The 12,161-nt window shown below is 35.7% G+C and overlaps 1 protein-coding gene across 1 annotated transcript in view; it reads left to right on the plus strand.

Annotated features, from left to right (window-relative positions):
- Nucleotides 1–12,161, plus strand: part of LOC126778971 (neogenin) — a 137,848-nt gene that overhangs the window by 13,226 nt on the left and 112,461 nt on the right. The gene's annotated exons all lie outside the window — the stretch shown is intronic.

The raw sequence follows: 12,161 nt of genomic DNA on the forward strand, positions 1-12,161 counted from the left end.
AGTATCAATGCCCATCAGCAATGTGCCACCAACCTTGGGAAGGAATATTATATCTCTTGTGCCTGTAGTTACACTGGCTCACTCACCCGTCACACTTTTAGTGAGTCTCTTTCGCCGTATTTTGTCAGGTCTGAAGTATTTCCTTCCGGAACGATGGTAGATTTTCGACAGTCAATAAGCAAATTTATTTCTATTGTTAAATAAATATTTTTAATTTGATGCAGACTTTTCTTTAAATCTCCAAAGGAGTAATTCCATCCAGTGCTCGCTAAGGGAGCTGACTAGGCGGCACGATATCTTCTGACTTTGATAACAAACATCATAATAACGTTAGCTTGACAAAATGACAGCCTGTCCGCCAAAGTCTACAAGTCGACTTGATAGAGTAAAGCTTTCTTTGTTTTTGAAGACAATTTTAGCTAATCGGCACGAAATATTCATAAATTGTGTACCTTAATTTTAATATATAATAAAAATTATATATATGCATGATATATATATATATATATATATATATCATGCGTTTTTTTCACGCCAAAACAACTGCTCTTGTTATACAAAACGCAGGTGCGGTCTTGCGTTGAATATTACTCGCACCTTTGGGATGGCTCCGCTAAGTACATACTTGGAGGCCTTGGATCGGTTGCAATGACGTGCGATTCGCATTATTAGCAACGTAAAGGTCGCAAACACCCTAGAGCCTTTACAATTCCATTGAAAGATAGCAGCGCTAAGCGCTTTCTATCGAATGTATCACGGCGAGTGCTCTGAGGAATTATTCTTCTTCATTCCTGCTTCCCCTTTCCTTCACAAGTCTACGCGTGCTGTCTCTCGATGTCACCGCCTTACTGTGACGTCAATTCCATCGCGCACGAAGAAATTTGGCGACTCTTTTCTTTGTCGCACTTCCAAAAAATGGAATTCTTTACCAGCACACGTGTTCCCCTCCTCTTACAACCTGGGTTCTTCAAACGAGGCGTGAAGAGGCATCTTGCGGGCCGACAAGGCAGGGCGGCTAGTGCAGAGCATTCTTTCCGACTGTACTGGCCGTAGTCGCGCTTGGACTCCACTACCACTTACCATCTGGGGGAGTGGAGTCATTTACTTTCCCGGTTTATATATAAGAAAATATATATGGCCTTGTGCAAGCTCATCTGGGTAGGTACCACTCACTCATCAGTTATTCTACCACAAAACGGCAGTACTTGATATTGTTCTGTTCCGGTTTAAAGGGTGAGTGAGCCAGTGTAATTACAGGCAGAAGGGACATAAAATCTTAGGTCCCAAGGTTGGTGGCACATTGGCTATGTAAGCGACGGTTAACATTTCTTACAATGCCAATCAGGTGGCCCATATGCTCGGACGGAGCTTATAATATTATCCGCTTTGTTTGTAACTCGCCACTAGATGGCGCTGCAGCCCGTCAACTTATACACCGTTGTCACCATGACAATTGGTATTTATACACAGACAGGATAACGGCCTAGCATATTCCGACCACAACAGGAGTAAAGACAAATAAATAACTGAAATCGAATTGACGCGATATCATTGGTCGATATGTTGAATAATTTGTGATGTACTCTATGGATTCGCGAAAAAATTGCGTTTTTTGCGAAGTAAAACTAAAGTGTATATAAATATTTAAGTGGAATATTGTTGTATTATAAATAAAGATATATTAATCAAGAAGTGCTTGTAGTTGTAGTTTATAATAAACCTATTAGCAATCCCATGAAATATGAATGTGTAAGATTTGTTTACATCTACTTCTTCGATTGGAATAGGCTAATAATAATATCCTGGGACATTTTTCACACGCGGCCATCTGATCCCAAACTAAGCTGAGCTTGTACTATGTAAACCAGACAACTGATATACTACATATACTACTTTTCTTTTGTAAATACATACTTATATAGATAATTACACCCAGACTCAGACAAACAGATATGTTCATGCACACAAATGTCTGTCTATTCGAACCCACAACCTTCGGCGTGAAAGGCAAGTCTACTAACCACTCCAACTGGCCCACAAATAATAGGTCTTTCGGTTTTTGCTAATAAATGTATATATATCCGATTTTAATTAAAACAAGTAACTACTTTTAATCTATATTTGTGTTTATTTAAAGTAAATAAATGTACCTCTATATATATAGAGGTACATTTACAATTGAATTTAAAATTCGTTATAAATTCCTAATGTCACGACGTTTTATCGAGCAATAATCATTACAATATTTATGATTATTAAATGACACAAGTGTCAATTTAGCATAATGAAACCTGGACTTATGCCGTTTCGCAAATGAATACAATACGAATATCGATTTTGTTCAAGAATCTCTTCACTGATACGAATGCTGTATTAAAATGTCACTTTTTTACCTTATCTATATTTAAGACTTTATCAAGCCCGTCTGGTTTTATTTTATACTCTGTGGTCCGGTTAGTGTGGGTGTAATTCAAGCTTTTTTATTACGATCTCATAATTGTATTCAATGTCCTTATAATGTGAAGTTAACATTATAATGATATTTTTTATCGGTCTATATTTTTTAATATCGATTTTTTTGCAATGCATTTTATACATTCTCAAATCAATACAAATAATTAATATTTTCATACAGCTACATAAACTTTTATTTCGTCTAAGGAATTCTGTTCCACATTATATCTTGCAGTGCCTTTGCAATGTTAGAGATGATGATGATTTCCTTATGGTTGAGTCTTGAGTTACCTACCCCCAAGGTACCTTTAAGCAAATCAAGTACAGTACACAGTAACAGCCTGTGAATGTCCCACTGCTGGGCTAAAGCCTCCTCTCCCTTTTGAGGAGAAGTTTTGGAGCTTATTCCACCACGCTGCTACACGCTGGTCCAATTTCAATGAAATTAGACACATGCAGGTTTCCTCACGATGTTTTCCTTCACCGTCAAACAGGAGTTGAATTATAATCACAAATGAAATTTCAGTCGTGCTTGCCCGGGTTTAAACCCACGATCGTCGGTTAAGATTCACGGGTTCTAACCACTAGGCCATTTCGACTTCTTCAAATCAAAAATAATTTAAATCGTATAACGTGGTGAAAAAATACACACACATTAAAAAATTTATTCCGTCCATTTGTGAACCTTCTTTTTTTTAATATCGGTTAAAAATGGCGACAAATACTCGCTTGCGCGTCCACTCGCAACATTTCGATCAGATAATGACGAGATTGTAAACATGTCACACGTTTATCTGCGCGGGCGTCGGGACATTGCTCTATCTGAATACGGGCGTAGCTCACAAGAAACGGAACGTAACGGTTATATTCATAGAATAATAATAAAAAATATTAAAAATTATTATTTTGTATTATTATATACAAATAATTATATTTCAAAATCTATATTGTAATGAAGTAAAGTTTATAAATTTGGATGTAGGAGATAATATTCCAATGTACTCATGAATTGAAAAAATCCTTCACTAATATTTTGAATTAACCCTCAGGATGTCCATACAGGCTTATGAATATAGAAGGGTTTTTCGTGGTGGCAAAGTTTGTGACGTAAGTAGAAGAATTTTTCATAGTACAGGTAGGCGGACGAGCATATGGGGCACCTGATGGTAAGTGGTCACTAATGCCCATAGACATTAGCATTGTAGGAAATGTTAACCATTGCTTACATCGCCAATGCGCCACCAACCTTGGGAAGTAAGATGTTATGTCCTTTGTGCCTGTAATTACACTGGCTCACTCACACTTCAAACCGGAACACAACAATACCAAGTACTGCTGTTTTGCGGTAGAATATCTGATGAGTGGGTGGCACTTACCCAGACGAGCTTGCACACAGCCCTACCACCAGTAGAAATACAGTCGAGCGAATACTTTTCTACGAACGCAGCAATAACGGTATGAACGCTTTTTACATAAAAGTTGTTGAGTTTAAAATTACCCGTAACTTACACGTAACTACGTATGAGTGATACGTGTACGCACGTGTGTTACGGTTAAAATACAATTAATAAAGTCGTAATGATATAATACTTTTTGAAGAGCTTATTGTAGGGGGAGGAAGAACTATTACGGCTTTCTAATAACTGCAACAGTCAGTGCAAAAAGTATGTAACTATGTTCAGTTGAATTATGCTTAGTTAAGTAAGAGTAAAAAAGAAGAGCAACAGCCTGTTACGCATTACACATAATTGATCATAATAAAACACTACGGTTGTAGAATCTAGATTATTCTTTTGAAATCGCCGCTTTTGTACACTCCCCACCACTAATAGGGGTATAACATCCGCGAGGCCGTTATAGGACGTCAAGGGTTCGCTTGGATATACTATCACCCCGTCTAAAATAGTAGACTCTAAACCGACATATACACCATTTATATACATATAATATGTATGTTAGTTACTTCATTTTGTCTAGTTCATCTAAATATTTACTCTTATAATGGGGTCACTAATATTGATAATTTTATTGGAATTTAGTTTATCATATAACAATAGATATTCTACCGCAAAACAGCAGTACTTGGTATTGTTGTGTTTTGGTTTGAAGGGTGAATGAGCCAGTGTAATTACAGGCACAAAGGATATAACATCTTAGTTCCCAAGTTTGGTAGAGCATTGGTGATGTAAGCGATGGTTAACATTTCTTACAATGTCTATGTCTATGGGCATTGGCGACTACTTACCATCATCTCTTTCTATAAAAAAAAAAAACAAATATTTAAAATTAAAAAAAAAAAACTAAACAGTACAAATAAGCTCCATTATTTGTTCCAGTGCTGGGCAAATGCTTCCCTTGTTTTGGGAAAGGAGAAACATTTATTACACTACCTTTATCTATTTCTGATTGAAGGATACATAAATATATCAAACCTCCTTTCACCTCATCCAAATGTTTGCTTTTATTCTTAGTGGACAATTAAATAGGGTGGTAGAGCTTTTTGCAGGCCCGCCTGGGTAGCAATACTTACTATTGTAGTATTCCGGTTCGAAGGGTGAGTGAGCCAGAGAGTAACTATGTGCATGGGACATGACATCTATATTCCCAAGATTGGTGGCGATTTGACGATGTAGGAGATTTTTTTTTTTTTTATAGAATAGGAAGGCGGACGAGCATATGGGCCACCTGATGGTAAGTGGTCACCAACGCTCTTAGACATTAGCATTGTAAGAAATGTCAACCATCGCTTACATATCCAATGCGCCACCAACCTTGGGAACTAAGATTTTATGTCCCTTGTGCCTGTAATTACACTGGCTCACTCACCCTTCAAACCGGAACACAACAATATCAAGTATTGCTGTTTTGCGGTAGAATATCTGATGAGTGGGTGGTACCTACCCAGACGAGCTTGCACAAAGCCCTACCACCAGATGATAAATACGCGTCAATTTTTATGGACGATGGTTACCAATTATGTCAGTTCTTTCATGAAGAATTTTCAATCAATAGTAAACATAGCTGTAATCTAATTTCCTTTTTACAGTAAATTGCATGCAAATAAAATTAAGTAGTTGTATTTATTCTGTTTTCATAGGTTTTTTTTTGCAGACAAGAATATCATTATGAAATTGTTGATGGTTGTACCATCATAAACATGCTTCAAAGTCGGAGTTATTTAATGTGATCTATTAGTATAAATACTGTCATAGTAAATATTCGATAGAAACGAGACGGTAAACATGTCAGTCGCTTATCTGCGCAGGCGCCGGGTTTTATGTGCATGGTCCGTGCTAGATACTCGTATTTACCTGTTTCTAATAATTATATTATTTGTATGTAATATTAGATATTGTTATCTGGTGATAATTTTAAACAATTAGGCCGTCAAAATGTCTGACGTGATGACCAGTAAGTCTTAACTGCTGTAACATTCTTATTAATATTCTAAATGCGGAAGCTTCTTTGTAAGGCTTTCACGTCTTAACTCCTCAACCGATCATCATCGAATTTTGCATACATGCTGTAAGAAGGAAAAAGACATGGGTACCAAAAACTTCGAAAAATGTGGGCGATACAGCGGACGGAAACCAGCATTGCTATAAGTGTGCTAGCTTCTCAGCGTGCTATAAACATAACTTTTAGGGTCAAATTAATAGGAGTGTTATACCATTAAATATATTTGATTCTATCATGATAAATGCCTAGATAACTGAATCTCAATCGAAGATCAGGAGTAACTCTCATTTATAATTCATCTCGTATTGAGCGGGGAAGGAAATCTGCATGTGTCATTTTAAAATTCTGCCACGTGTATATCATCTAAACTGCACTGAAGCGTGGTGGGAAATGCTTCAAAATCTTGTTGAGAATGCATTTCCTCAGCGTGGATTCTTTAAAGTAAAAAGCCAAATAACAGCCTTTGAATGTCCCACTGATGATTAGGCCTCCTCTCTCTTTGAGAAGAAGGGTTGGAATTTATTTCACCACGCTGCTCCTATATGAGTTATTGGTGGGCATTATTTCAGTGAAATAAAAGATATACTGGTTCTCTTACGATGTTTTTTCTAAGGATATTTGCGCTCTGTTTACTTTGACATAATTAGAATCATCACCGTTAAAAATATACACGTTAAGTTGATTTTATCTATACTTATAAAGCGTTTGTTCTTACTGGCTGGCGCTCAGCCAAAACTACTGAGTTTAGAAATCTAATATAGGTTTATTCTATCACCAAAAATTCAGGAGATATAAGAAAAAACATCTTGGTGGTAAACATATAGGTTTAACTTTGTATAAATTTAACCCGTACGAAATTGGAACGGGCTAGTTTTAGTATCAACCCGTATCAGATATTTTTTTAAGCCAAAAGTTTCCTTCCTAGCGATATTGTAGGTGAATTTAAGATGTCTCCGACGTCAATAGACTTTTGACACGGAACGTGAGTCGTGAAGCTTCTGTCCTTCCCCTTGGTACGTGTACTGAGTAATATTGAAGGTATTTTCGAGACTTTCGAACTAGGAACTTTGTTTTTATTTCGTTATTTTTGGAATGAAAACACAATTTTTTTATATTATAGGTGGACGAGCTTATAAGCCACCTGATGGTAAGTGGTCACCAACACCCACATTGGCATTGTAAGAAATGTTAACCATCGTTAGAAATGTGTTCGTTCTATGAGGATTTATATACCAAGCTGGTAGTTTAAAAATCAAAATATACAGCATGTTCTATTTAATTGGGAAATTATAATAAAATTCTTATCAAAAACAGATCCAGGTTAATAATTGTAATTCTTTTTTTTTGAGGACGAGTATATGGGCCAACTGATGGTAAGTGGTCACCAACGCCCATAGACATTGACATTGTAAGAAATGTTAACCATCGTTTACATCGCCAATGCGCCACCAAACTTGAGAACTAAGATGCTATGTCCCTTGTGCCTGTAATTACACTGGCTTACCTTTCAAACTGGAACACAACAATACCAAGTACTGCAGTTTTGCAGTAGAATATCTAATGCGTGGGTGGTACCTACCCAGATAAGCTTGCACAAAGCCTACTTACTACCAGTAAAATATATAATATGATCAGTATACATAAAATACATAATATGGTCGTGTTTATATGCGATTCGCTTCGCTTACGTGTGCTAGAACTGTGTCCGTGGCGTAATTCAAAAGCGCTCCAATAAATGCAGCTACGTAGTTTCACTCGTCTCTCGTAAATCAAAAATTATCGTTTACTGATATCGTTTTGTTTAATATATTAACCCGACATTTGCACAGCTTAAAGGGAAGTGAAATCAACGATATTTATATTTTTTTTTAAAACTTATAAACTTTTGAATCGTCAATAAAGCCTTCCTCTTTTTGTCTCTGGTGCAGTTTGAAAACCCTCGGAGCCCGTATGTCGTATGTTGCACGGATGTGAACTGCCAAGTTATTTATGGCTATCTCATGTATGGCTTCACCCTCGCTTGTTCTTTTTTTTAACATTTCACGTAAAAATTGTTTTCGTTTTTTTTGGGTTTAATTCAGATCCTGACGAAATCTGAATATTGTTATTTTACGTTTATGTATTTTTTTTATTATTGTTTAGTTGTAGAACCGCCTTCATGTATTTCTTATTAGCCTAGAGGTTGAGAGAATACTTTCAGGCATTAAGTGCGCCTTATTTACCAACTTTAATAATATGGTCAATTAAAGTCAATATTTACAAGTACTTTTCAATCGCAAAGCGCGACAACCGGCTTTCAGTGTGAATTCTACCGGGAAGAACCGATAAGAGACTCCCCTTGTACGCTTTTTAAAATATTGTATTGAATATAAATGCTATCGGTGTAAATATGCTGTGACGTCATTGCCAATTGTTACCGTAATCAAGACATACTATGAGATCCAAAGGGTCACGAAATGAAAAGGTTCTATATCAAATAAAACGACCGACTTTTTTATATATTAAATATAATAAACTCAATGCATTTATTAGGTTCAAAATAGCCTCCTCTCTTTTTAAAATATTTGAGACCGAAATTTGTTGTACGGCAGATTATTCTCATTAAAATTGAATTCGATAGACGTCTCGGCTGTACCGCGCCCGTGAGCGTACTTCAATAAGCTTCGTATTGTTGGAGCTGTTGATGATTTTCATCTCATGCATTAATTAGGGATATTATTAAAATATGTCAAATATATTAAAAGCGTTATATTTAAGTTAAAAAAATAGCTAATTGTTATTGTTAATCATTTTGACTAACTCGTAAGAAGACGTTATGCCATCAAATTAAACCAAAATCACTTATTCAATATGTAAGCATTACACTTATTTATTGATTGTCAAATTACAAACTACAACCGGTTCGGAAACCGAACACTCTGACCCGAGAGGAATCGGCGGAAGAATCTCAACGTGTTTTTTTTTATCATGTCTTGTTTGCAAATATTCAGTTTAAAAAGAAACAGCCAGGGCCCGGATTCATTTCCAACGTGTGATATCATCCATAAATTCAATAATTGAATAATAACCTTTTGCACACAAGCGTTCCTTTATATATTTCTTTTTTAATTTAGTTAGTGATACGCTATTTTGAGGTATGTATTCTTGTGCGTTTTAAATATTATAGTAAACTAGTATGCGCCGCCAGCTTCGCCCGCTTGATAGGGGTAGAAGTAGGTTAGGTTAGTATAAAAAGTAAAAATAGTAGTATGGAGCAAGCTACGCAAAAAAAGAATATTTCTTGGGGGATGAAACTTGCTTCATACAAAATTTCTTCAAATTCGGTTCAGTGGCTTAGCCGTGGAAACGCAACAAACACACAGACTTATTTTCGCATATAAAATATTAGTATATATATTTATTATTTTCATAGGAATTATTTACAGTGAGGACTTAAATAAAACTTCACTAATATACATTTCGGAATTAAAGACGAATATTTGCGCCGTTTTATGATTTCACACAATTTATTTTCAATTTGATGTATGATATAATCAACATTCATTTCCAAACAGTAATGGAAGTTATGAGGAATATATAATTATGTATATTTATAATTAAAGGACACGTGTATCTAATTGCCCATGAATTTATTATCAAATTGCCAAAGGGCTACGTCAAAGGGGTATGGAACCAGAGATTTGGTGATTTAAAATAGGGGCGCGTGCGTTCGTTTGGTGATAATCCTCCCTTTTGAACATTTAAGCTCGCAAGACGAGCGACAGTTCGCTAATGGTTTTAAATATTTATTTGATTGTATGGTATGTTGTGTCTTTGAACAATCTTCAGAAGATTATTTGCGTAAATGAATTAATTAGATTCAGCTATCGTATTCAAAGTGTTTCTCTGGTTTTGTATGTTTATGTCTTCCATACAAATAAATAAAATTGAAGTGCCTGTCTGTGATTGCACAAAAATTGTCTCTTTTTAGGTGAATATGGCTATTTGCGAGTTGCCAGCTGTTTTAATACTGTACATATTATACTGTGTATGATTCGAATAAGCAGTAGCACGTTAAAATGGCAGATTTTAAAGTATTTTCCTAACAGACTGAATCCCACGCTGGCGCATCCACGGCTTTCGCTAGTATCTATAACAAAATATAACTAAAATATATTAGAATTCAACTGAGCTGCAAGGCTGAGCAAATGTCTTCTACCCTCCTCGTTTTTATAAAATAGGTAGGTGGACGAAATAGGACACCTTATGATAAATGATCACCACCCCCCAAAAACATCAGCACTGTAAGAAATATTTACCATTCCTTACATCATCAATGTGCCACCAACTTTGGGGATTAAGATGTTATGTCGTTACCCTGGCTCACCCTTCAAACCAGAACATAACAATATAATACAAATTGTTAAATAAAACGTCCAGTAGATAGGACATGTTGATCTTAACGTAAGATCACGTCTTCGTACTGAGGCTAGGACCTCATGGTTATCATTTGATATTTGTGTCATAATTTTTTCATCACGTGCTGGACAGCGAAGGAAACCATCGTGAGGAAACCTGCACGTATCCCGTCGAATTATATCACATACATATCACCATCCGGCAGAGGTATTTCCTTTGCCCACAATTTACTTTTTTTAAAAATATATAACTGTTATCTGGTAAAGTGAATCCTTATCAGATTTACACCCACGAAGCGTTCCCCTGACTGTTAATTGAATTAATTTTAATTGAACCCATTACTATCTGTCGGCTGCTTATTATTCAACGGCTGTGCCTGAGTAATGAAAACAGATAAACTCGGGGCATATAAAGTCGTAACCATTTAAAAATGTATATATATATTAATTCCGCACGTTCCCTTTTCGGTGACAAATGTTTGTCGTGATGGAATTTTTTGTTATGATGTAAAATTATAATGATGTCGGCACTGGCCTTTGAAAAATAATCTTTTAAATTATTATTTATATATTCTTTTTTGGAATATGATTAAAATTAATATAAGAAGACACTTCGCATTACATATCTAGTTCACGTGTTATAGAAGGTTGTGGGTTCGAATTCGAATGTATTTTTGGTTATGTAGCAAATTATAATCTCCCCGGTGGTAAATACCACGTGGGTTCTTAATCGAACATCGAGAAGCATCGCTGAAAATTTATGTTTCGTTATATTTCATCTCGCTTTGGATTGTATCTGATGAAGTTCTGTTACATCTGTATTATTCCAGACCCATTGTTTCCCCAGTTGGATATAGGCTATCCTTTTTAAGATGAAAGTAGGACCACCTTTGATCCAATAATAAGGTGATAGGAGATATGATTGGTGATACTTCATCTTATCCAATCATACTCCCTATTCTTGAACTCGATCTTACTCCTCGTGTTACATTTTTCAACAATTTATTTATTTTTTGCAAAGAAGAATCCTAGCAATGTCAGTTTTCAATTAATATTCCTATTTACCCTTCCAATTAAGCGTACAGTTAATGTTAGGAGTGGTAACAATACCCAAGGGGTAAGGATCGAACCTGCGCAACAATTACGCTATTGACGATTCTTGAATTTGGAACTATTTTATACATGAAATATTTTTGTACATAAATAATAGAGGCAGCAGCTAAATCAGTATTATTTTTTCTAAATACAAATGGATATAAAATATAAATGTTCTGAAACGTTTTCATTCGAAAGTTCAATCAGACGTTGAATTCGGAAAAACAACATAAGCGGGATAAACAGTGCGCGAACATTCGCCGATTAGTCTGTTTCGGGGCCCTTTCATGTCGTAATTAAAACGTACCGCATTATCGGGGCCTTGTGCTTTGATTGAGGCCACATTTTTTTGTTTTCGTACGCTTTGCCATTGATGACATATACGGCCAGTTGACCGATTTATTTAATGTATTTTTTATTTATATAAGTACATAAATAGAATATAATAGAATATAATATACATTAAAATTACGAACTTATACAAATTTTAAGTCAGATTACATTCATAAACATGTGTTTAAATATTTACTGGGATATTACGTTGGGCAGAATATCTATTCTACCGCAAAACAGCAGTACTTAGTATTGTTGTGTTCTGATTTGAAGGGTGAGTGAGCCAGTGTAATTACTGGCACAAGGGACATAACATCTTAGTTCCCAAGGTTGGTGGCGCATTGGCAATGTAAGCGATGGTTAACATTTCTTACAATGTCAATGTCTATGGGCGTTGGTGACCACTTACCATCAGTTGACCTA

The sequence above is a fragment of the Nymphalis io genome, chromosome 28, assembly GCF_905147045.1.
Source record: "Nymphalis io chromosome 28, ilAglIoxx1.1, whole genome shotgun sequence".
NCBI classification, from domain to species: domain Eukaryota; kingdom Metazoa; phylum Arthropoda; class Insecta; order Lepidoptera; family Nymphalidae; genus Nymphalis; species Nymphalis io.